General features: G+C 35.0%; 1 pseudogene; it reads right to left on the bottom strand.

The window, feature by feature from the left end:
* Nucleotides 1-26,835, bottom strand: part of LOC120286268 — a 69,303-nt pseudogene that overhangs the window by 12,678 nt on the left and 29,790 nt on the right.

The following is a 26,835-nucleotide window of genomic DNA, read 5'->3' as shown; positions in this document are numbered from 1 at the left end:
CCACAATCTTTTAAGAGAAAACTTTCTTTAGACTTATATGCCCCTTTTTCTTATTTAGCAATACTATGTTCATTTTTCAATTTTGTTCTGTAATTGAGGGCACCGAACGCTATGCTGCTTCGCTCTACACACGCATCCCTTCATACCGTCGACTGCCACTTCTCGGCAGAGGCTGCGGGGGCGGAGGACGTCGTCGAAGAGAAAAGGCGGAGACACGTTCGGGAAGAGGCTGCTGAGCCTGCTGTACGCAAAGCGCAGTGTGGGTGGTGACGATTCGCAAGTGGATAGAGAGCTTCACAAGCTCAAGCGCTACAAGCATGCCCTCGAGGTTCTCCTCTCTCTATGTTGAACTTATTTACACACGAGCAATTCTCGTACTTTTGCGTGGTTCGCTGTGTAGAAGCTCAGATGCTTTTATATAAGTGAAGAGTCGATTCTTCAGAGAAATGGACACCATTGAAAAGGCAAAGCTATGAAAGGACTCTATTAGTTCGAAATTATAGGTAGATTGGAGCTAAGCAAGCGATTGATATTGAATACATTTCTCAACGTGGTGGTTCAATTAATCTAGTGTATCCCATATTCATATATCTGGTTTGCAAACCCATCTCAATCAGGTTTCTAACCAGCCCATAATATGTTAATAACTCCTTCTAATTAAATCTTGAATGCATAATTAATTGAGAAGACTAAACAAGGTAATTGTGCAATCAGAATGATGCACACGACCTACTGAAAAATAGATTTTCTTGGGTTTACTAATAATGTAAACAACATATACAATGGACGGCGCAATTGAACTTATCTTAAGCAAACTTTTAATATTAAATTAGTGGGTTAACTTTGTTGTTCTTCTTTTCACTTAACAGAGATGGACATTAGTCATCTTGATCAAAGGAAAAAACATAGGGATAGTAGGCATTCCACATACTCATTGGCGTGGACTTGATCCTAATTGTGGTGATGAACCATTCATAAATATTTCCTCAGTCAAGAAAGACCTTCAAACAAACATTGAACGCATATACATCTCTTTGACAATCAACAAAGACTCGAGGAAGCAATCCTCAATATTTTACTAAAAACCCCTTAGTTAAAGGTTATGCAAACTATATAAAACTAAAGCTACATCTAGCTTTGAAATAAAACAAACTAATTAAGGCCTCTTTCTAAACTATTTTCTGATTTTTTTCTTAATCATTTTCGATTATATTTATTTTTAATATTTTATTATTATTTTATTATTTCTAATTCAGAAAATCGGGACCCAAGCCAGGCTCTTGAACACGGCCTCAGCGGATCGGGCTCCTGCGTTGAGCCCCATCCACATAAGGCCCAGTCCCCCAAGGCCAGCCCAGTCCTAGGCCGGGCCTCCAACCCTATTTAGCCTAGCCCAGGCCCAAAACCAAACAAACAAGCGAGATAAATCCAAGTCACATATCAGACGCCCAGCACCCACGACGACCGGACTCCAACATCGGCCGCGTTATATATATTCATCTCCGACCACCGCCGTTCATCGCTAAACACATATCAATCTCACACCACCGGGCCATCACTAATCATCACCCCGACCAGTTACCAGAAAAACAAATTCACTCCCGACAACTACCATGCGGCCGGCCGGCCATTTGTCACCTTCAATGGAAAAGACACAGCATATCTCAAACAAGATTCACGGATGCAGTGACTTCATCGTTCATGAAAATCATGCTTAACAACTAATGACCGGAAAAATTGCATCAAGAAGTGCCTACATACTCGAACAGAAGTAGAAGTCATTTCTTAAACACTTCTCAGAAACATTTCACTGAGCAAGTCTTATGCGATCAACAAAAGTGATATGGCATTCCGATGAACCGACATTTTGGTGTTGAGTTCAACCTACATAGATCAAAGGACATCTCAAGTTGATGAAAACACTTCAAATAGATCTAAGATATGCTTTCACAAAAACAAACAAAACCTTGGTCTCATTTTAGAACAACACTACCTGAGGTATCAAACACGTGGTGAGAACGGATGAAGGAGGGCAAAGCATTTTGATCTTTTTAGAATTCAACCTTAGATCTAGACCCAAAGAAATCAACAAGAAATACTCGAAGTCAGCCATATCAACTCATTCAAACCCAGCACGCATATGAACTAAAAAAACGAGTCCCAACTAAAAGAGGCGGAGCAACAAGTCTTTACTCCACGCCTTTTATTTTCTCACACTTTACCTTAACCGTCTTTACTTTAATACTATTCTGCTTTAAAGTGCGGATTTTATTATCTTGATTTGATGTGTTGATTACTCCATGCCTTTTAATCATCTTGATTGTGCAACCATCTATGTGTGTTCACCTAGTAGTAATAAAAGTTAGAATAATTTCCATTGGAAAAGAAATTTGCTTCCAACCAGGAAAAAAAAAATCAAGAACATTTTATAAATTAAATGAATATATATCTCAGGGTAAAAAGATTATTCAAATCTTAGAATAATTCTTAATTGACCTATTACACGCTTTCTCTATCTTAAAGGTGAATGGGTTCGATTTGTTCATCGCGTACCAACCATCATTTTACAAGAATAGAATTTGGTTAAGATACACAGTGAAAGGACAATGACAAGATGTCGGTCAGAAATTAAATTGGATCAGAGAAGCTGGCTGTTTCGCATAAACCAAATGAATAAATTAAGAGGAAAAAACATAATAGTAAAAAAAAAAAAATTGGTTAATGATTTACGAAACTTTATGGAAAAAAAATATCCCAAGAATCAAGAAAAACACATAAAAATCATAGAGACAAGCTTTTGATTGAGGACTGTTCTTTCACTGGATATTGAACAAAATAAAATAGAACAAATCAAGTTCTATTGTCTAAAATATAAATGCTCCCAGCGGAATACAAAAGTTTTGTTAATAATATCTGGAATAGAGGAACAATTAACAAACTACGAAGCAGATGTTGCTCCTTTCCAAGTAGGGCCAAAGCATCTGTGTAACCACTTGCTTCTCTGCATATGTACTCCAATTTCTACTCCTGCAGCTCCACGAGCAAGTTCCTGCATTCAGGCAAAAGAGGTTCCATCAGTTTGAACTGGTGGTTGATTTTTTCTTCTTTTTTCTTTACCTTTTTGTGATTTGAGGATTAGGAATATCGCAGTTCATTAACTTGAAAAATGGGCAAAAGTCTTTTCACAGGTCTTTTAATTTTTGTCTTTTTGTGGAAAAAAATGAGATGTCACTTTTAAGGACTAACTATGCGATTATGACTGCACATGAACCATCAATTAAGGCATGCACGAGAAGGCGACTAAATGTACCTTGTGGATGTGTGACCATTTCTTTCCCTTTGAAAAAAAGAAAATGATTATTTACTTATAACTCCTTACATTAATTTTTTTATTTAAAAAAAAAAAGCAGAAAAAATTAGGCAATATGTTGTACAACATCTGCAGCAAGACATACATATATGGTCTGTTACTCTTAATTGTCACTTGGCTAGTACCTTAATTTTCATGTTGATTGTAGATTCGTTTGTAAGAAGCTATGGAAATAATGAACCATCAAAGAGTCAAGCGTGCTTGTTATTTACGCTCAAGATATCTAACTTTTCACTCGTTTATATCAGGTGATATCTCAAGTCAAATTTCGTATGCAAATTAAATTTGCCCCTTTGATCTAATTGGAGGTAGGTTATTTGAGACTACAACTGAAGAATTAATAAAGAATTAATTGGAGTGGTCAATAAGAAGCCCCATAATTAATTGGAGTGGTTAATAAAGATATCTAACTTTTTCACTTGATTATATTAGGTGATATTTCAAGTCAAATTTCGTATGCAAATTAAATTTGTCCCTTTGATCTAATTGGAGGTAAGTTATTTAAGACTACAACTAAAGAATTCATAAAGAATTAATTGGGGCGGTTAATAAGAAGCCCCAAAATTAATTGGAGTGGTTAATAATGATATCTAACTTTTTCACTAGTTTATTTCAAGTGATATCTCGAGTCAAATTTTGTATGTAAATTAAATTTGCCCCTTTGATCTAATCAGAGGTAGGTTATTTGAGACTACAACTGAAGAATTAATAAAGAATTAATTGGAGTGGTTGATAAGAAGCCCTAGAATTAATTGGAGTCGTTAATAAAGATATCTAACTTTTTCACCAGTTTATATTAGGTGATATCTCGAGTCAAATTTCGTATGCAAATTAAATTTGCCCCTTTGATCTAATTGGAGGTAGGTTATTTGAGACTACAACTAGAGAACTAATAAATAATTGATTGGAGTGGCTAATAAGAAGCCCCATAATTTGTATCCTAAAAAATTGCTCCTTATAAAAGCTATGGCATCACAATCTCCTCCGGCTCTATTTGATCTATTATAAGCTGATGGTCAAAGAACGAATAGCCTCCCTAGTAATTGGGTAACAAACCCCCTGCCTGCTCTATTTGATCCATTATGTGCTGATGCTCTTGATATTTATGCACCGAACTTGGTTAAGTAAATTACTATTGATCATATTTTCAATTAAGGAAAAAAAAAAACTCTCCTTCGGCTCCTCTGTCACATACGTGCTGTAGTACAAACACACAAAAAAAATAATAAATAAATAAATAAAAGACAACAATACCGTGTCACCGTCATTGGTGTACATGCTTTTATACTTGGTTCATTTTTCATTTCGATGGTCCGTCATGCTTTGCTAATCCAATTTGTCATGATGAGAGCTCGGCCTTGATATGATTTAAGAGGAGTCTTTTGAAACCAATCAAGTGAATACTCCTTCCGTCTATCATTAACTAGAATCATGATTGTCACTGGATGGAAATGGAGATTAATGATCAGGAGAGGGTGTGGAATGTGACAAATTCAACAGTTGCATCATTGGCCTAGACCTCAGTTGCACTTGTCTACCACCACTAATCTTTTTAATCAGCTTTAATGTGTTCACCTTCTATCAAAGCTTCTATCATTTCCAAGGAATTTATGTTTATTTGCAATGTTATCATAATCGTGTATAATGCTTCCGTTATTTAATCGATGATTATGATCTTTTCTTTTCGTGATTTGAGGGCTACTCCTACTCCAAGGATTGGAGAATGACTCCGTTCATTGACTTGAAAGGTAGGCAAAAGTATTTGCGATTGTCTCTCAAGGTAGGTCGTTTTCGTGGAAAAAATGTGAGATACCATTTGAGAGTACTAACCATGTGATATGAACCGTTAATCACGACATGTCCGAGAATCGACCTAATTTGTCTCTTGCGGATTCATGACCCTTTTTTTCCCTTTTAAAAAAAAAAATGCTTATTTGCTCATAACTTTTAATATTACTTCAACAGCACAAAAAATCAGGGAGACTCTAGCAATATGTTAAAAAGTCTATGGCAAGACATACACAAATAGTACGATTGACCATCAGTAAGGTATCCCACGTTGATTGTGAATTCATTTATTTAAAAAAAGAGAAAGAGCATTCGTGTAACCATCTGCTTCTCTGAATATGTGATCAATTTTGCATTCCCACAGCTCTGTGAGAAGTTCCAGCAATCAGCCAAAAGAGGTTCCATCTGTAAATATGCCTGTGAGTGTTTATAATTGCTTGAATAACAGACATAACATCCATTCCAATATGTGAATGTGCAACCTTATTGGCTACTTCTAGTCTAAGGACATCACATAGCCACATTTCTGCCACAATGTGTTCACCGTACATCAAAACTTCTATAATTCCCGAGAGATTTATGCCTATTCATAATTCATTGTAATGGTGCATATTTTATTATTATTTATATAAAAAAATGAGGTGACAATATATAAAAATTGAAAATATTTCGAATCAATGATTGATTTTATTTTTATTTTTATTAATGACTCTAGTTTGTCAACCTAAAAGGGTAGGGAAAAGTTTTTTCACGCGTCTCTCGATTTTGGTCTTTTCGTGGAAAATATAAAAGATTCCATTTTAAATTGACACGCCTTTGACATAACTATTTTGTGCTCTTTTTCTTTTTGGCCGAGAGAACTATAATGTTCACAATTGGAGGTTGGAAAAGATCTGTCCAAACGAAGCTTCCCAATCCTCCTAATTAGAGAAAAGCTCGAAAGAGGAGTCTTTGCCCATTTGAACCGAAAGCACGACTAAGTCGACTACGTGATTTGCAGGACCCTCTTTGGCCAAACCATTCGACATGAGTCCAACTCTAGACGAAATTACGTGAACAATCCTGTGCCGAGATTTTCAGTTAGATATCTGGAAGAGTACGAACGAGCAACCAAACCCTAAGCAATTCAAGTCCTATAGGCAACATCGCATAAAGTTAGTTTTATAATTTACGTCTCTATTTGCATAGTGCAATATAAGCTTCCATGCTGAAATAAATAAATACTAATGATTTTCAAATATGTTATTTCAAGTAAACCAGCACCGTACAGACCAAAATGCTGTTATCGTTACACTATAAGAGTGGAGAATGGAAATCGAATATTCTCACATCAAATTTATTTAATGGTGCGATAATGGCTGAAAGATGTTTGAAAAAGAAAAGAGGAATGATGAATACCCAAACACTTGAGACAAAGCTTTTTTTCTTCTCTCTTTTACGACGCATAATATAATTAAATAAACGAAACAAGTCTACTTATATTGTCTGAAAGATATTGTCTGAAAGATATGTACTCTCAGCAGAGTCATTATACGAAAGGTCTTTAATAACATCCGGAACGGAGAAATAAATAGCAAATTGCAGACGTTGTCCGTTTCCAAGCAGGCTAAGGAATCCGTGTAACCACATGCTTTTCTAAATATGTGCTCAACTTTGTATCTCCGCAACTCTGCAAGCAATTTCTTCCATTCAGCCAAAAGGAGTTTCGTCAGTATATTATGCCTATGAGTGCAAGTAATTGCTTGAACAACAGACATGGCATCCATTTCAATGTCCACTATAGGCCAATTATAATGTGAGGCCGTGTCTTAGGGACATTTCTGCCTTCGATGTGTTTATTGTCCATTGGAGCTTTTATAGTTCCTACGAGATTTATGCTTGTTCTTAATTCATCTAATCATGTCAAATTAAAACGAGGTGGTGGTATATGTAATCTGAAAACATTTTCAATCGATGATTACGATATTTTCTTTTATGACTGGAGGATTATGAATATTCTTAAAAACTGTAGAGTGATTTTAGTTCTCAATCTAAAAGATAGGTAAAAATCTTGAAAAATAATGTAATTTCCTATTCTTAGGAAAAGAATATTAGAGCAATACCCGAATAAGTGCATTAACTATTAAGAGTCACGATTAGATTATAATCATATTGGTTCTTATGCATTTTCCATGATGTCAAAGTTCAAGTGGCAACGTTAGATTCTCAACTAGTGGAAGACTTTGAAGATTTTCAAGTCTTCTTTTTGTCCCAATCGCCTCGCCACGTGGGGCCATTTTTTGGTCAAACCATTTAACACAGTTCAACTCCAGACGAAATTATATGACCAAAAAAAAAAATCTAGGCGAAATTACGAGAACAACCCCGTGCGAAGATTTATAGTTAGATTTACTAAAAAGTGCCAACAAGAAACCAAACAAGTGCTCGTACAAGCCTAAGCAATCCAACTCTTGCTCAAATTTTCAGTTAAATTTATTTTCAATGTTACTATTTCAAGAGACCCTGCCATTGCCCGTGCTAAAGTGCTAGTGTTATTATAAAATGGGAGTGAAGAATGGGAATAGAATTTTCTCACATTAATACTAATTTTTGATGTGAAATGGACAACGAATATTTAGAAAGGTATAAAGGAATGATGAATACACTTTTCTAACTAAAGATACTATGTTCCCCCTCCCTCTTTTTTGGGTAAATAATAGAACTATTTTAAATAAAACTAGTCAAGTTTCATCGTCTGGAGTATATGTACTCCCAGCAGAGTCTACATATAGAAAGGTCTTTAATAGCATTTGGCACAAAGAAATTAAAAAAAAAAAACTGTAGATGTTCTTCCTTTTCAAGAAGGGCCAAAGAATCCACGCAACCATCTTCTTTGAAATCAGAAAAATTTTGTACTTGTACAGCTCTGTAAGCAGGTTCCTAAGGTCAACCAAAATGAGTGTTTTTTTTTTTTAATAAATTATGCTTATGGGTGCTTACGATATTTTCTTTTATGATTGGAGAATTATGAATATTCTTAAAAACTATAGAGTGATTTCAATTCTCAATCTAAAATATAGATAAAAATCTTGAAAAATAATGTAATTTCCTATTGCTTGGAAAAGAATATTTGCGCAATACCCAGTTAAGTGCATTAACTATTAAGAGTCACGCTCGGATTATAATTAAATTGATTCTTATGTATTTTCCATGATGTCAAAGTTGAAGTGGCAACATTAGATTCTCAACTATTGGAAGACTTGGAAGATTTTCAAGTCTTCTTTTTCTCCAATCGCCGTGCCACGTGGGGCCATTTTTTGGTCAAACCATTTAACACGAGTTCAACTCCAGACGAAATTATATGACAAAAAAAAAAAATCCAGATGAAATTACAAGAACAACCCCGTGTTGAGATTTACAATTAGATTTACCCAAAAGTGCCAACAAGAAACCAAACAAGTGCTAGTACAAGCCTAAACAATCCAATTCTTGCACAAATTTTTAGTTAGATTTATCTTCAAGGTTGCTATTCCAAGAGACCCTACCATCGCCTGTACTAAAGTGCTAGTGTTATTATAAAATGGGAGTGAAGAACGGGAATGGAATTTTCTCACATTAATACTAATTTTTGACGTGAGAATAGACAACGAATGTTTAGAAATGTATAAAGGAATGATGAATACGCTTTTCTAACTGAAGGTACAGTGTCCTCACTTCCTTTTTTTTAGGGTAAATAATAGACGTACATTAAATAAAACCAGTCAAGTTTCATCGTCTGGAGTATACGTACTCCAAGCAGAGTCTACATCCAAAAACGTCTTTAATAGCATCAGGCACAAAGAAATAAAAAAAAAAAAAATACAAACTACAAATGTTCTTCCTTTTCAAGATGGGCCAAAGAATACGCGCCACCATCATCTTTGAAATCGAATAAATTTTGTACTTGTACAATAATGTAAGAAGGTTCCTGCTGTCAGCCAACATGGATTTTATCAATAAATTATACTTATGGGTGCTTACGATATTTTCTTTTATGATTGGAGGATTATGAATATTCTTAAAATATGTAGAGTGATTTCAGTTTTCAATCTAAAAGATAAGTGAAAATCTTGAAAATTAATGTAATTCCCAATCGCTAGAAAAAAATATGTGCGCAATACCCGATTAAATGCATTAACTACTAAAAGTCATGCTTAGATTATAATCAAATTGGTTCTTATGCATTTTCCATGATGTTAAAGTTGAAGTGGAGATGTTAGATTCTCAACTAGTAGAAGACTTGAAAGATTTTCAAGTCTTCTTTTTGTCCAAATCACCGCGCCATGTGGGGCCATTTTTTGGTCACACCATTTAACACGAGTTCAACTTCAGACGAAATTATATGACCAAAAAAAAAATCCAGACGAAATTACAAGAACAATCCCGTGATGAGATTTACAGTTAGATTTACCGAAATATGCCAACAATAAACGAAACAAGTGCTAGTACAAGCCTAAATAGTCCAACTCTTGTGCAAATTTTTAGTTAGATTTATCTTCAAGGTTGCTATTTCAAGAGACCCTGCCATCACTTATGCTAAAGTGCTAGCGTCATTATAAAATGGGAGTGAAGAATGGGAATGGAATTTTCTCACATTAATACTAATTTTTGACGTAAGAATGGACAACGAATGTTTAAAAAGGTAAAAAGGAATTATGAATACACTTTTCTAACTTAAGATACAGTGTCCCCTCTCCTTTTTTTTTTTTTCTGGGTAAATAGCAGAACTACATTAAATAAAACTAGTTAAGTTTCATCGTTTGAAGTATATGTACTCCCGGCGGAGTCTACATACAAAAAGGCCTTCAATAGCATCCGGCACAAAGAAATAAAAAAAATAAAAAAATAAAACAAACTGCAGATGTTCTTCCTTTTCAAGAAGAGCCAAAGAATCCGCGCAACCATCTTTTATGAAATGGGTTAAATTTTGTACTTGTACAGCTCTATAAGCAGGTTCCTGTAGTCAGCCAAAATGGGTTTTATCAATAAATTATGCTTATGGGTGCCTACGATATTTTCTATTATGATTGGAGGATTATGAATATTCTTAAAAACTGTAGAGTGATTTCAGTTCTTAATCTAAAAGATAGAAGAAAATCTTGAAAGATAAAATAATTTCCTATTGCTAGGAAAAGAATATTTGTGCAAAACGCGGTTAAGTGTATTAACTATTAAGAGTCATGCTTAGATTATAATCAAATTAGTTCTTATGCATTTTCCGTGATGTCAAAGTTGAAGTGGCAACATTAGATAATAAATGAGCGGAAGACTTGGAAAATTTTCAAGTCTTCTTTTTGTCCCAATCACCGCGCCACGTAGGGCCAATTTTTTGTCAAACCATTTAACACGAGTTCATTTCCAGACGAAATTATGAGAACAGCCATGTGCTGAGATTTACAGTTAGATTTATCGAAAAGTGCCAAGAAGAAGCCAAACAAGTGCTGGTACAAGCCTAAGCAGTCCATCTCTTGCGCAAATTTTTGGTTAGATTTATCTTGAAGGTTGCTATTTCAAGAGACCCTGCCATCGCCCGTGCTAAGTGCTAGTGTCATTATAAAATGGGAGTGAAGAATGGGAATAAAATTTTCTTACATTAATACTAATTTTTGACGTAAGAATGGACAACGGATGTTTAGAAAGGTATAAAGAAATGATAAATACATTTTTCTAACTGAAGATACAATGTCCCCACTCCCTTTTTTTTTGGGTAAATAATAGAATTATATTAAATAAAACAAGTCAAGTTTCATCGTCTGGAGTATATGTACTCCTAGTGGAGTCTACATACAAAAAGGTCTTTAATAGCATCCGGCAAAATGAAATAAAAAAGATAATAATAAACTGTAAATGTTCTTCCATTTCAAGAAGGGCCAAAGAATCTGCGCAACAATCATCTTTGAAATCGGTTAAATTTTGTACATGTAAAGCTCTGTAAGCAGGTTCGTGCGGTCAGCCAAAATATATATTTATGGATGCTTACAATATATATATATATATATATATATATATATATATTTATGATTGGAGGATTATGAATTTTATTAAAAATTGTAAAGTGATTTTAGTTCACAATATAAAATATAGGTAAAAATCTTGAAAGATAATGTAATTTCCTATTGCTAGGAAAAGAATATTTGCGCAATACCTGATTAAGTGCATTAACTATTAAGAGTCACGATTAGGTTATAATCAAATTGGTTCTTATGCATTTTTCATGATGTCAAATTGAAGTAGCGAGGTTGGATTCTCAACTAGTGGAAGACTTATAAAATTTTCAAGTCTTCTTTTTGTCCCAATTGCCAGACCACGTGGGTCCAAATTTTTTGTGAAACCATTTAAGGCGAGTTCAACTCCAGATGAAATTATATGACAAAAAAAAAATCCAGACTAAATTACGAGAACAACCCCGTGCTGAGATTTATAGTTAGATTTATTGAAAAGTCCCAACAAGAAACCAAACAAGTGCTTGTAAAATCCTAAGCAGTCCAACTCTTCCTCAAATTTTTAGTTAGATTTATTTTCAAGATTGCTTTTTCAAGAGACCTTGTCATCGCTCATGCTAAAGTGCTAATGTCATTACAAAATGAGAGTGAAGAACGGGAATGAAATTTTAAAACATTAATACAAATTTTTTATGTGAGAATGGATAATGAATGTTGAAAAAAGTATAATGGAATGATCAATACACTTTTCTAACTAAAAATACAGTGTTTCCCGCTCGCTTTTTTTTGGGTAAATAACATAACTACCTTAAATAAAACTAGTTAAGTTTCATCGTCTAGAGTATATGTACTCCTAGCGGAGTCTACATACAAAAAAGTCTTTAATAGCATCAGGCACAAACAAATAAAAAAAAAAAAACACTGCAGATGTTCTTCCTATTCAAGAAGGGCCAAAGAACCCACACGACCATCTTCTTTGAAATTGGTTAAATTTTGTGCATGTACATCTCTGTAAGCAGGTTCCTACGATCAGTCAAAATGAGTTTTATTAATAAATTATGCTTATAGGTGCTTAAGATATTTTATTTTATGATTGGAGGATTATGAAAATTCTTAAAAACTGTAGAGTAATTTTAGTTCTCAAATAACAGATAGGTAAAAATCTTGAAAGATAATGTAATTTCCTATTGTTAGGGAAAGAATATTTGCGCAATACCCGGTCAAGTGCATTAATTATTAAGAGTCACCCTTAGATTATAATCAAATCGGTTCTTATGTATTTTCCATGATGTCAAAGTGGAAGTGGTGATGTTAGATTCTCAACTAGTGGAAGACTTGGAAAATTTTCAAGTGTTCTTTTTGTCCCAATCACCGCGCCACGTGGGGAAAATTTTTTAGTCAAACCATTTAACACGAGTTTGTCACGACCTCTTTTTTCCGTCCGGGGAAAAATAAGAAGGTTTAGGGGTATTTGCCTAAAGAGGCGGACCAATGGCCCTAAATTAGGCGCGAGCTCTCCCAAGCCCATACCTTGCGTGACATTGGATTTTGAATTTTAGTTCTTAACAATCTATGTAATTCTAGGAGTCGCCACTAGCCTATTGGGGTCGGCTAGAAACCAATCAAGACACGGGAGTGTTGTCTCGATTCCTACGCAACCAGAGATTTCTAGGAACGGGGACTTGTTTACGCCAATGTTTCTATTAGCGCCCTTGCGGTACCACTAACTTGGAAGGTTGTTTATTTAAATGGCCACACAATCTTGATTACCAATTATAATCTTTATGAAACCACTAAGTGTCCATGCAAATGTTTTTGTAGTTTTTTTTTTAAATGTCTAGACTAATCCTAACATAATTTAGAAGAGAAATTTACACTCAAATTAATGAAAAGCGGCGCGTAAGTAAACATCCAAGAAATTGAAATGACTTGAAAATAAATGCGGAAAAGGTAAACCCGATACAAGTCGGGCAAATAATATTACATGGCCTTGTTATCACGCCCCGGGACAGGACCCCCATGAGCAAAATGAGAATTCAAATATGCATGGAATTACTCTATATGCATGAAATTACTTTAAATAGTTTTAATCTACACAAAATGGATTATTTACAAAAATGGTTATAAATTACCAAAATAGCATTAAATTAGGAAAATGACATTTTAAAATTAGGAAAATTTCATAAATGTCATTTATATCCTAATTTGATGCTATCTAACATTTTTTGATATTTTTGAAATTTTCATATTTTCTCTTTTTTTTAATTATTTTTTAAAAGAATATTAATAATGATTCCTTAAACCGATCTACGCTAACATGGAGTAACAAATCACATGAATATCATAATGATTAAGCTCAAATCAACCGTTTCGAGATTGGAGCTTGGTTTCAACATTTTATCGAATATTTGGTTTGCATCAAATCACCCCAAAACGGCTTCTTCGGGTCATGCTCGTGGCCTTCAATCTCGATCCATAAGCAATCTCATGTGAAACTAAAGTATTAAGATTATACTACCACATGCAAAGAACGAAATTAGATAGAAATCATAGCTAAAAACACACTAAAACCAAGCTAAAATCATCCTCAAATACACGGGTTTGAACTGATTTTGCAAATCTGGGTTTGAACCCAAGTCAAACAAACAGGTTACATGCCCATATTCAAGCCTCGACACTCATCGCATACGAGATCTAAAGGAAACATTACTTGATCCAAGTGAAAGTAGGTAATATGAGCTTTCAAATGCAACGTACTGTTTTAAGGCTTGAAGAGAATCTCAGGTCTTTGGTCTCATTAGTTCAAGCATTTTCTTCTTTTTGCAAAAATAAGAGATGCAAAATTTTTATTTTATTTTTTATTCTTTTTACATGGCAACCTTGCTGGCGTTTTGGGGATCGAACCCCGTACCTCTCGGACCGTTCATTCATTCCCATACCACCAGGCCGAAGCGCTGGTAGTGTCTATGGGGCGCTTCTTTTTTTATTTAATTGAACCGGCTCTAGAACAACACATATTTTAAGCCAACTTAGGTGACTTTGTCATGTGTTAACTCCACATGCTTACTTTGTCGATATAGATTATGATTAAATCAATTTCTCGAGTTTGTTTCTCGACTACCGACGCTTCCTGTCAAACAAGGGAACTACGTCAAATAATGAAGTTAGAGAGGGGCATTTTGGAAACGATACCGAATTACCCTTCTCCTGCAGTTGACTTTAAATGTCTTGTGTTTCCTCTTCATGTGCTTTTGCTCCTCAGGTGTTAACATTTCCTTGAAGATCTTGCTTTCAAATAGGCCATTTATATGTTATCGAATTCACTCATTCTGAGTGGGCGTCAAAGATGAAAGGAGAGGGTAATCCTTGTTTTGACATGTGAGGGCATTGCTCCTTGGATGTTTTACTCCATTTATTCCATCAAAATGGATGGTTGGGCCTTGGCATGCCTTCTTGGTATAAGGTGTTGCTCCAGCGGTCAATGTGCACATTTTCCTACAAGAGATGGGGCATGTTACTTATATTCCAAAATTGAATTGGACTAATTTAGGGACGATACTCCCTTTTTATGCTGAATCAATTGACTTTGTTTCATCTTGCTTCACAGGTGGGAGCTACTCTACTTCGAGTGACTTGCCCCATTTATCAACTGCAAGTAAAAAGAGACGTAATATGTTATTTTCATTTTCGACATAATACATTTTAGGAACGGTATACTCCTTTTACGGCATATCTCGATGACTGTGTTCCATCCTGTTTCCTTGGCTATGGGGACGAATTTGCTCTCATGATTGACAGCAATTCACTTGACACATATCTATTCCATTTGAGTCTTTCCCTTTTTAGAAGTCGGGTGACTCAGGCATTGCGTGCCCCCGATCCATTTTGTGGCCATCTGCCTCAATTAAAATTTCCTACATATATGGAAACAATGTATTATTTCTATTCTTAGGTACATTAGGTTTAGGAACGAAGTACACCCTTTTTCAAAGTCGGGCAATTTAGCATCTCATTGTAGCTTTGTTGAAGAAGGCAAGACATTGTCCTTATGGTCAAATGCATGCCACACTAGGTTAGATAACTTGTCCATATGCAGCTCCATCATGTTGGATTGATGAATCTCTGTTTCATTTGAGCCCTTCATACTTTACTCAATTTCCTGCATACCCTTTTAGGCTAGGTGATTTTTCGCCATTTTTGCTGCGTCAATGCATTTCCCACTTCACAATCTGTAAGCATGGGTGGCCATGTCAGTTTATGAATGAGTTGTTTTGACTTTTGGAACGAACACACCCTTTTCTTTTAGAGATCGTGTGATTCTGGACCAGGTTGTCCTCCCTGCTTAATCTTGTTGCTTGCCAGTAATTTGCCTCACTAAAATCTGCACAAAGTGCAAGGACAAAGCATTCCTAAAATAAATCGAATTTAACTTAAAATGATTACCACCTTTTATTTGAAGGCAACATTTGATGACCGATCCTTGTTTGTGTACATCTACATCTTGAAGTGTTGTCTTGCAGACCACCAATAATTATCTCCATATTGGATGGATGCCAAGACACCATTGGAAGTGTAGGAATTGCAGTTGTTTCTTGTTTGCAACCAATGAAGTAGTTTGATGCCAAAGAATGTCTACAAATTTCTTCTTCCACGAAGAATGTCAAATTAATATGAGGTCATCCAGGATGTGGAACTTCATTAGACCAATAGATTTGTGATCTTCGAGGCTTTGATGGTTCTTTTCACACTTAATCGCAATGTTCGAATTCATATGCTGCGAAAATATTTCTATAGTTCATGGCTCAACCAATTATGCCCATAAATGAGCATGAATTGGTGCATCTCATGACTTCCTCTGTTAGGGAAAGGCCCACATTTTTGTCAATTTTGAACAAAACCATCATTTTGCCTGTTTGACGAAAATGGATGACTGAGTTAGTTGTTGCACAAGAAATCCCTATTGGAACGATTACAACCTTACCCCCTCAAAGCATCGTTCTACGGATCAACCTACAAAAGCGATTAAGTGAAGAGATAAAGTATTATGCAAGTTCTTCTTGAAACTCATTTTCACACATTTTGAAGCTAAGGCATAAAACTTAGCCCAGAGGGTCCGTTTGAAACATTTCAAGTGTTTTAAAGAATATAACTTTTATGAACTCTAATTTCATTATTAGAAAATGTGAGTTGTATGATTTACAAAAGCATTTGATTGGGTTCACAATTAAAACCCAAAACGCAAAACACGGTTCCTAATAGGAATAATGACAAGGATAAAGTACAAGAAGCTCTTTTGTAGAGGAGCATAATAAGCACAATTCTCATCCTAGCTTTAAAGTCCACTTTTGGCATGGTCAAGCAAGTGGAGTTCAATGAATGGTTGTCATGCATGACCTGCAAAAGGAAGATAATGTTAGTACATGAATGAAAAATTGATCTTTCAATAAAGCCACCTCTTACAATGAAATCAAGGCGACAATACCTTCTCCGTAGTATCCATTTATGAAAATTTGGTATTTCGTCAAGATTTTATTAGTAAGAGGAGATTTCATTAAAAGATCGGTCCGCGATTATCAATTGAATGCCCACTTTGTTCCAAAAGTTTCATACACAAATGGGGCATTGATTTTGAAAGATTAATTTGTAATTTCACTCATGCAAAGGTGAGGTGATTTTTATTTTGAGAAATCAATACACAAAATGTGATTTGATTTTCGAAATGCGACCAAGAATTTTCTTGAAAATTTGATTTTAATTCTATGCCCCAAAATGTAATCTTGACTTGGAAGAATTTCTATACAACATGTGACTTTGAGTTTGTAATTGAAAATTTAAACAAAAACATATGTTCTAATCCAAGCCAGATCAGATGCATTTGAAATGTTTGTTTATCAAGAGTGAGTGTCAAGCCTATATTTTCAAGGGCATTCTATTGATTTCCGCGAATCTCCAAAAAATGAAAATTTCAATCCGAAGTGAGCAAGTAGATAGAGAAATCATACTTACAATGGGTGAAGAGACTTTTTTTTAAAAAAAAATCACATAGACATGCGGATGTAAACTTGTGAGGTTTGACGCATAAAGGCGGAATTCTAAAGGCTTAAGGTCCCCATTTTGATTAGATCAAAAGAGTTTTCCCCACTCCGCACTTACGTCGGACAGTTCTCTTTATCATTAATTAAAATGAGCGGGACCAAAAGTGGATAACCATGGGTCATTCCCCGCACGGGTTCCATCTTTTGGCACCTTCTATGGGCTTCCTAATGCGATCGGGGTTTTAGATCGCGGGTGGTGTGTGTAAATGTGTAGTGCTAAGATAAGTATAAATGCACACACATCATTTGATATCCAAACAACACTTCAATTTCATCCATATAGGCATACATTCCTACGCCTCCCTACAAAAGAGATGGGTTAACAAACACTCCACCCCTTATTACTCCAAACCTACAAAAACATTTAACACATTGTTAGCGGGCTAACCTTGTTTTCCACGCTACTTTGACACGCGCTATCAAATGAAGACCATGTTAGTGAACAACCAACCAAGTTATTACGGCCTAAATCCTCTAAGGTTTGCAACCAAGTCCCCAGTGGAGTCGCCAAGCTGTCACAACCTCTTTTTTCCGTCCGGGGAAAAATAAGAAGGTTTAGGGGTATTTGCCTAAAGAGGCGGACCAATGGCCCTAAATTAGGCGCGAGCTCTCCCAAGCCCATACCTCGCGCGACATTGGATTTTGAATTTTAGTTCTTAACAATCTATGTAATTCTAGGAGTCGCCACTAGCCTATTGGGGTCGGCTAAAAACCAATCAAGACACGGGAGTGTTGTCTCGATTCCTACGCAACCAGAGATTTCTAGGAACGGGGACTTGTTTACGCCAATGTTTCTATTAGCGCCCTTGCGGTACCACTAACTTGGAAGGTTGTTTATTTAAATGGCCACACAATCTTGATTACCAATTATAATCTTTATGAAACCACTAAGTGTCCATGCAAATGTTTTTGTAGTTTTTTTAATGTCTAGACTAATCCTAACATAATTTAGAAGAGAAATTTACACTCAAATTAATGAAAAGCGGCGCGTAAGTAAACATCCAAGAAATTGAAATGACTTGAAAATAAATGCGGAAAAGGTAAACCCGATACAAGTCGGGCAAATAATATCACATGGCCTTGTTATCACGCCCCGGGACAGGACCCCCATGAGCAAAATGAGAATTCAAATATGCATGGAATTACTCTATATGCATGAAATTACTTTAAATAGTTTTAATTTACACAAAATGGATTATTTACAAAAATGGTTATAAATTACCAAAATAGCATTAAATTAGGAAAATGACATTTTAAAATTAGGAAAATTTCATAAATGTCATTTATATCCTAATTTGATGCTATCTAACATTTTTTGATATTTTTGAAATTTTCATATTTTTCTCTTTTTTTTTAATTATTTTTTAAAAGAATATTAATAATGATTCCTTAAACCGATCTACGCTAACATGGAGTAACAAATCACATGAATATCATAATGATTAAGCTCAAATCAGCCGTTTCGAGATTGGAGCTTGGTTTCAACATTTTATCGAATATTTGGTTTGCATCAAATCACCCCAAAACGGCTTCTTCGGGTCATGCTCGTGGCCTTCAATCTCGATCCATAAGCAATCTCATGTGAAACTAAAGTATTAAGATTATACTACCACATGCAAAGAACGAAATTAGATAGAAATCATAGCTAAAAACACACCTAAAACCAAGCTAAAATCATCCTCAAATACACGGGTTTGAACTGATTTTGCAAATCTGGGTTTGGACCCAAGTCAAACAAACAGGTTACATGCCCATATTCAAGCCTCGACACTCATCGCATACGAGATCTAAAGGAAACATTACTTGATCCAAGTGAAAGTAGGTAATATGAGCTTTCAAATGCAATAAACATCACAGAGAATGACCCACCGAACAACATCGAAACGACCTCTCCAAGAAGCACATATGCAACACTCTTGAAGAGATTTCAGACACTTGGAAAAATTTCAACCTCAGAAATCAGTTTTCCGGGCTGGTTTCCCTCTTGATTTTCATGATCAAAACATGCTCAAACTCGAAAATACATACATCTAGGATGCTTACCTTACTTCCTAGTTTCCTTTTCAAGTGGTTTTTGGCCAAGGGAACCGAGAAATTGTCCTCTGGAAGCACGTGGAAGTTGGCTTCTTCAACTGGAAATGAGATCTGCAAAAAAGAACTGACAAGGAAGGTTTTCGTTGACCTCTAAAATTAGACTTCAAGACGTCTTTTGTTGGAAAAATCGACACCAAGCCAAACTATATGTATTCTAGTTTGGGGTAGAAGTCAATATTTTCCTCATTTGTTTCTCAAATTGCTCAAAAAAACTGCTTTTTCATCACTCGTGACCAACTGGGCTCAACACTACAAAAATTTTCAGTGTTTCCTGGCCCGCCTGGAGGGTGTTTTTCGGGGGGCTTTAGGGGGCCTTCCCGATCTCCATTTAGGACGTGCGACCTATGGATGGAAAGATATTTGAGTGAATTTTCACTCTCTAGTTGAAGGTTTTGGCTAATTTTGGCCGAAAGGTTGTGAAAATCTCACTTTTCTCTCCAAAGGTTGATCTGGAATTTTCTGGGTTTCTTTTCTGGAGTTGCTTCTGAAGGTGTCTTTGGGGAACGACGGCGAACTCTCTCCTCCCCCTCCCGTCTCCTCTCTCTCATCTCTCGAAATACCTTGCTTCAGTGATCTTATCCCATGAATTGAGGGATTTTTGGTCAGCTTTTTGGCCCCCTACCAAGCCTGCCAACTGAGCTAGTCCACCCACTCTCCTGACTTAGCCAAATTTTTAATTCTGCAGCTGTTGAGTGTGCAGGTTTTGCTACGATTTTCCGGTGCTGTCAGGAGCTTATCCTTGGCCAATTTCCGTCCACTTGCACTGCTATATATGTTCTTCCATCACGTGCAAAGATCGGGCTGGTTAGGCAGCTGAGGAGGATATGGTGGGGCCACCAAATTGCTTACTCAGCAACTCCAGATTAAGACCAACTCGTGGACTGAGTTTTGGCTGCTGATTTGAGTGCTTTAATCCACTAATTTGGCTGCGTTTTTTGATCAATTAGAAAGCTCATGTATATTAGTTTAATATCTTGACCATTTTTCGCAATTGTGCCCACCCAATTTTGCAAAAAGTCCTCAAAGTTGGCCATTTTCTTATCCGAAAATACCCAATTCAATACAAATGTGGTCTTTTTGGCTCAATTTGATTGATTCTACTTGGCCCAAATTCAATTTCAACTTAATTGATGACCAAGATGATGATTTAAGGGCTCGGGCGCAAATTTTGCAAAATTTGCGAATTGGTCCTCGACTTTTGGAAATTGCATTTTGGCCCCAAATTGTCATTTGAATTCCAATCTGACCTCCTAGGCTTGGCTAGTCACATTTAGATCATTGGCCACAACTTTTTTTCTTTTTTTCTTTTTTAATCTTTTTTTTTTTTTTAAATTTAATTAATCTATATGCAATAATTTGGGCAAAAAATTAGGTGTCAACAGAGTTCAACTCTAGAAGAAATTATATGGAAAAAAAAATCCAAAAAAATTACGAGAACAACCACGTACTGAGATTTATAGTTAGATTTATTAAAAAAAAATGCCAACAAGAAAGCAAACAAGTGCTGGTACAGGCCTAAGCAGTCCAACTCTTCCTCAATTTTTTAGTTTGATTTATTTTTAAGAATGCTATTTCAACAGACCCTGCTATCGTCCATGCTAAAATGTTAGTGTCATTATAAAATGGGAGTGAAGAAGGACAATGGAATTTTCAAACATTAATACTAATTTTTGACGTGAGAATGGACAACGAATATTGAGAAATGTATAAAGGAATGATGAATACACTTTTCTAACTGAAGATTACAATGCCCCCCGCCCCTTTTTTTTTTTTTTTTTTTTTTTTGGTAAATAACAGAATTACCTTAAATAAAACAAGTTAAGTTTCATCATCCGGAGTTTATGTACTCCGAGCGGAGTCTATATACAAAAAGGTCTTTAATACCATCATGCACAAAAAAATAAAAAAAAATGCGGATGTTCTTCCTTTTCAAGAAGGGCCAACGAATCCACGTGACCATCTTCTTTGAAATCAGTTAAATTTTATAGTTGGACAGCTCTTTAAGCAGATTCCTGCGATAAGCCAAAATGGATTTTATTAATAAATTATGCTTATGGGTGCTTTCGATATTTTCTTTTATGATTGGAGGATTATGAATATTCTTAAAAACTGTAGAGTGATTTCAGTTCTCAATCAAAATGATAGGTAAAAATCTTGAAAAATAATGTAATTTCCTAATGCTAGGAAAAGAAGATTCGCGCAATAACTGGTAAAGTGCAATAACTTATAAGAGTCACGCCTTGATTATGATTCTTATGTATTTTCCATGATGTCAAGGTGGAAGTGGCGATGTCGAATTCTCAACTAGTGGAAGACTTGGAAGATTTTCAAGTCTTCTTATTGTCCCAATCACTGCGCCACGTGGGGCCAATTTTTTGGTCAAACCATTTAACGTGAGTTCAACTCTAGAAGAAATTATATGAAAAAAAAAAATCCAGACGAAATTACGAAAACAACTCTGTGCTGAGATTTATAGTTAGAATTATTGAAAAGTGCCAATAAGAAACCAAACAAGTGCTGGTACAAGCCTAAGCAATCCAACTCTTCCTCAAAGTTTTTGTTAGATTTATTTTCAAGATTGCAATTTCAACAGACCTTGCCATCATTTGTGCTAAAGTGATAGTGTCATTATAAAGTGGGAGTAAAGAACGGGAATGGAATTTTCAAATATTAATACTAATTTTTGACGTGAGAATGGACAACGAATGTTGAGAAAGGTTTAAAGGAATGATCAATACATTTTTTATAACTAATGATACAATGTTTCCCCTCGTTTTTTTTTGGTAAATAATATAATTACCTTAAATAAAACAAGTTAAGTTTCATCGTCTGGAGTTTATGTACTCTGAATGGAGTCTACATACAAAAAGGTATTTAATACCATCAAGGACAAACAAATAAAAAAAAATAGAGATGTTCTTCCTTTTCAAGAGGGGCCAAAGAATCCACGCAACCATCTTCTTTGAAATCGGTTAAATTTTGTAGTTGGACAACTCTTTCAGTAGGTTCCTGCGGTCAGCCAAAGTAGATTTTACTAATAAATTATGTTTATGGGTGCTTTTGATATTTTCTTTTATAATTGGAGGATTATGAATATTCATAAAAATTGTAGAGTGATTTCAATTCTCAATCAAAATGATAGGTAAAAATCTTGAAAAATAATTTAATTTCCTAACGCTAGGAAAAGAAGATTTGCGCAATAACGGGTAAAGTGCATTAACTTTTAAGAGTCACGCTTTGATTATAATTCTTATGTATTTTCCATGATGTCAAAGTGGAAGTGGCGATGTCAAATTCTCAACTAGTGGAAGACTTGGAAGATTTTCAAGTCTTCTTTTTGTCCCAATCACCGTGCCACGTGAGACCAATTTTTTGGTCAAACCATTTAACGTAAGTTCAATTCCAGACGAAATTATATGACAAAAAAAAATCCATATGAAAATTCTAGAACAACCCCGTGCTGAGATTTATAGTTAGAATTATTGAAAAGTGCCAATAAGAAACCAAACAAGTGCTGGTACAAGCTTAAGCAATCCAACTCTTCCTCAAAGTTTTTGTTAGATTTATTTTCAAGATTGCAATTTCAACAGACTCTACCATCGTCCATGCTAAAGTGCTAGTGTCATTATAAAATGGGAGTGAAAAAGGGGAATGGAATTTTCAAACAATAATACTAATTTTTGACGTGAGAATGGACAACGAATGTTGAGAAATGTATAAAGGAATGATGAATACACTTTTCTAACTAATGATACAATGTTTCCACTCATTTTTTTTAGGTAAATAACATAATTGCCTTAAATAAAACAAGTTAAGTTTCATCGTCTGGAGTTTATGTACTCCGAGCGGAGTCTACATACAAAAACGCCTTTGGTACCATCATGGACAAACAAATAAAGAAAAAAATGCAGATGTTCTTCCTTTTCAAGAAGGGCCAAAGAATCCACGCGACCATCTTCTTTGAAATTGGTAAAATTTTGTAGTTGGACAGCTCTTTAAGCAGGTTCCTGCGGTCAGCCAAAATGGATTTAATAATAAATTAGGCTTATGGGTGCTTTCAATATTTTCTTTTATGATTGGACGATTATGAATATTCTTAAAAACTGTAGAGTGATTTCAGTTCTCAATCAAAATGATAGGTGAAAATCTTGAAAAATAATGTAATTTCCTAATGCTAGGAAAAGAAGATTCGCGCAATAACCAGTAAAGTGCATTAACTTTTAATAGTCACGCTTTGATTATGATTCTTATGTATTTTCCATGATGTCAAAGTAAAAGTGGCGATGTCAAATTCTCAACTAATGGAAGACTTGGAAGATTTTCAAGTCTTCTTTTTGTCCCAATCACCGTGCCACATGGGGCCAATTTTTTGGTCAAACCATTTAACGTGAGTTCAACTCCAGACGAAATTATATGACAAAAAAAAAATTCAGACAAAATTACGAGAACAACCCTGTACTGAGATTTATAGTTAGATTTTAAAAAAGTGCCAACAAGAAACCAAAAAAGTGCTAGTATAGGCCTAAGCAGTCCAACTCTTCCTCAAATTTTTAGGTTGATTTATTTTCAAGATTGCTATTTCAACAAACCCTGCTATCGTCCGAGCTAAAATGCTAGTGTCATTATAAAATGGGAGTGAAAAAGGACAATGGAATTTTAAAACATTAATACTAAATTTTGACGTGAGAATGGACAACGAATGTTGAGAAATGTATAAAGGAATGATGAATACACTTTTCTAATTGAAGATTACAATGTCCCCCCTCTCTTTTTTGTTTTTTTGGGTAAATAACATAATTACCTTAAATAAAACAAGTTAAGTTTCATCATCTGGAGTTTATGTACTCCAAGCGGGGTCTACGCAACCATCTTCTTTGAAATCGGTTAAATTTTGTAATTGGGCAGCTCTTTAAGAAGGTCCTACAGTCAGCCAAAATGGATTTTATTAACAAATTATGCTTATGGGTGCTTTCGATATTTTCTTTTATGATTGGAGGATTATAAATATTCTTAAAAACTGTAGAGTGATTTCAATTCTCAATAAAAAATGATAGATAAAAATCTTGAAAACTAATGTAATTTCCTAATGCTAGGAAAAGAAGATTCACGCAATAACCAGTAAAGTGCATTAACTTTTAAGAGTCATGCCTTGATTATGATTCTTATGTATTTTTCATGATTTCAAAGTGGAAGTGGCGATGTCAGATTCTCAACTAGTGGAAGACTTTGAAGATTTTCAAGTCTTCTTATTGTCCCAATCACCACACCACGTGGGGCCAAATTTTTGGTCAAACCATTTAACGTGAGTTCAAGTCCAGACGAAATTATATCACAAAAAAAAAAATCCATATGAAATTATGAGAACAACCCCGTACTGAGATTTATAGTTAGAATTATTGAAAAGTGCCAATAAGAAATCAAACAAGTGCTGGTACAAGCCTAAGCAATCCAACTTTACCTCAAAGTTTTTGTTCGATTTATTTTCAAGATTATAATTTCAACAGACTCTGCCATCGTCTGTGCAAAAGTGAAAGTGTCATTATAAAATGGGAGTGAAGAACGGGAATGGAATTTTCAAACATTAATACTAATTTTTGACATGAGAATGGACAACGAATGTTGAGAAAGGTATAAAGGAATGATGAATACACTTTTTTAACTAAAGATACAGTGTCCCCCATCTCTTTTTCTTTTTTTTGGTAAATAACATAATTACCCTAAATAAAACAAGTTAAGTTTTATCGTTTGGAATTTATGTACACCGAGCGGAGTCTACATACAAAAAGGTCTTTAATAGCATCATGGACAAACAAATAAAAAAAAAAAATGCAGACGTTCTGCCCTTTCGAGGAGGGCCAAAGAATCCACGCAACCATCTTCTTCGAAATCGATTAAATTTTGTAGTTGGATAGCTCTTTAAGCAGGTTCATGCGGTCAGCCAAAATGGATTTTATTAATAAATTATGCTTATGGGTGCTTTCGATATTTTCTTTTATGATTGGAGGATTATGAATATTCTTAAAAACTGTAGAGTGATTTCAGTTCTCAATCAAAATGATAGGTAAACATCTTGAAAAATAATGTAATTTCCTAATGCTAGGAAAAGAAGATTCACGCAATAACCGGTAAATTGCATTAACTTTTAAGAGTCACGCCTTCATTATGATTCTTATGTATTTTCTATGATGTCAAAGTGGAAGTGGCGATGTCAGATTCTCAACTAGTGGAAGACTTGGAAGATTTTCAAGTCTTCTTATTGTCCTAATCACAGCACCACGTGGGGCCAATTTTTTGGTCAAACCATTTAACGTGAGTTCAATTCCAGAAGAAATTATGTGAAAAAAAAAATCCAGACGAAATTACAAGAACAACCCCGTACTGAGATTTATATTTAGATTTATTAAAAAGTGCCAACAAGAAACCAAACAAGTGCTAGTACATGCCTAAGCAATCCAACTCTTCCTTAAATTTTTAGTTTGATTTATTTTCAAGATTGCTATTTCAACTGACCCTGCTAAAATGCTAGTGTCATTATAAAATGGGAGTGAAAAAGGACAAAGGAATTTTCAAACATTAATACTAAATTTTTACGTGAGAATGGACAACGAATATTGAGAAATGTATAAAGGAATGGTGAATACACTTTTTTAACTAAAGATACAGTGTCCCCCATCTCTTTTTTTTTTTTTTTTTGTGGGGTAAATAACATAATTACCCTAAATAAAACAAGTTAAGTTTTATCGTTTCGAGTTTATGTACACCGAGCGGAGTCTACATACAAAAAGGTCTTTAATAGCATCATGGACAAACAAATAAAAAAAAAATGCTGACGTTCTTCCCTTTCGAGGAGGGCCAAAGAATCCACGCGACCATCTTCTTCGAAATCGGTTAAATTTTGTAGTTGGACAGCTTTTTAAGCAGGTTCATGCGGTCAGCCAAAATGGATTTTATTAATAAATTATGCTTACGGGTGCTTTCGATATTTTCTTTTATGATTGCAAGATAATGAATATTCTTAAAAACTGTAGAGTGATTTCAGTTCTCAATCAAAGTGACAATGAAAAAACTTGTAAAATAATATAATTTCCTAATGCTAGGAAAAGAAGATTCGTGCAATAACTGGTAAAATGCATTAACTTTTAAGAGTTACGCTTTGATTATGATTCTTATGTATTTTCCATGATGTCAAAGTGGAAGTGATGATGTCAACTTCTCAATTAGTGGAAGACTTGGTAGATTTTCAAGTATTCTTTTTGTCCCAATCACCCTACCACATGGGGCCAATTTTTTGGTCAAACCATTTAACGTGAGTTCAACTCCAGACAAAATTATATGACAAAAAAAAAAATCCAGACGAAATTACGAGAAAAACCCCGTGCTGAAATTTATAGTTATAATTATTGAAATATGCCAATAAGAAACCAAACAAGTGCTAGTGCAAGCCTAAGCAATCCAACTCTTCCTCAAAGTTTTTGTTAGATTTATTTTCAAGATTGCAATTTCAACAGACCCTACCACCGTTCGTGCA

Source organism: Eucalyptus grandis, chromosome 5, assembly GCF_016545825.1.
Source record: "Eucalyptus grandis isolate ANBG69807.140 chromosome 5, ASM1654582v1, whole genome shotgun sequence".
Classification (NCBI taxonomy): domain Eukaryota; kingdom Viridiplantae; phylum Streptophyta; class Magnoliopsida; order Myrtales; family Myrtaceae; genus Eucalyptus; species Eucalyptus grandis.
The sequence above is the reverse complement of the archived record's forward strand: the minus strand, read 5'-3'. Positions and strand labels throughout refer to the sequence as shown.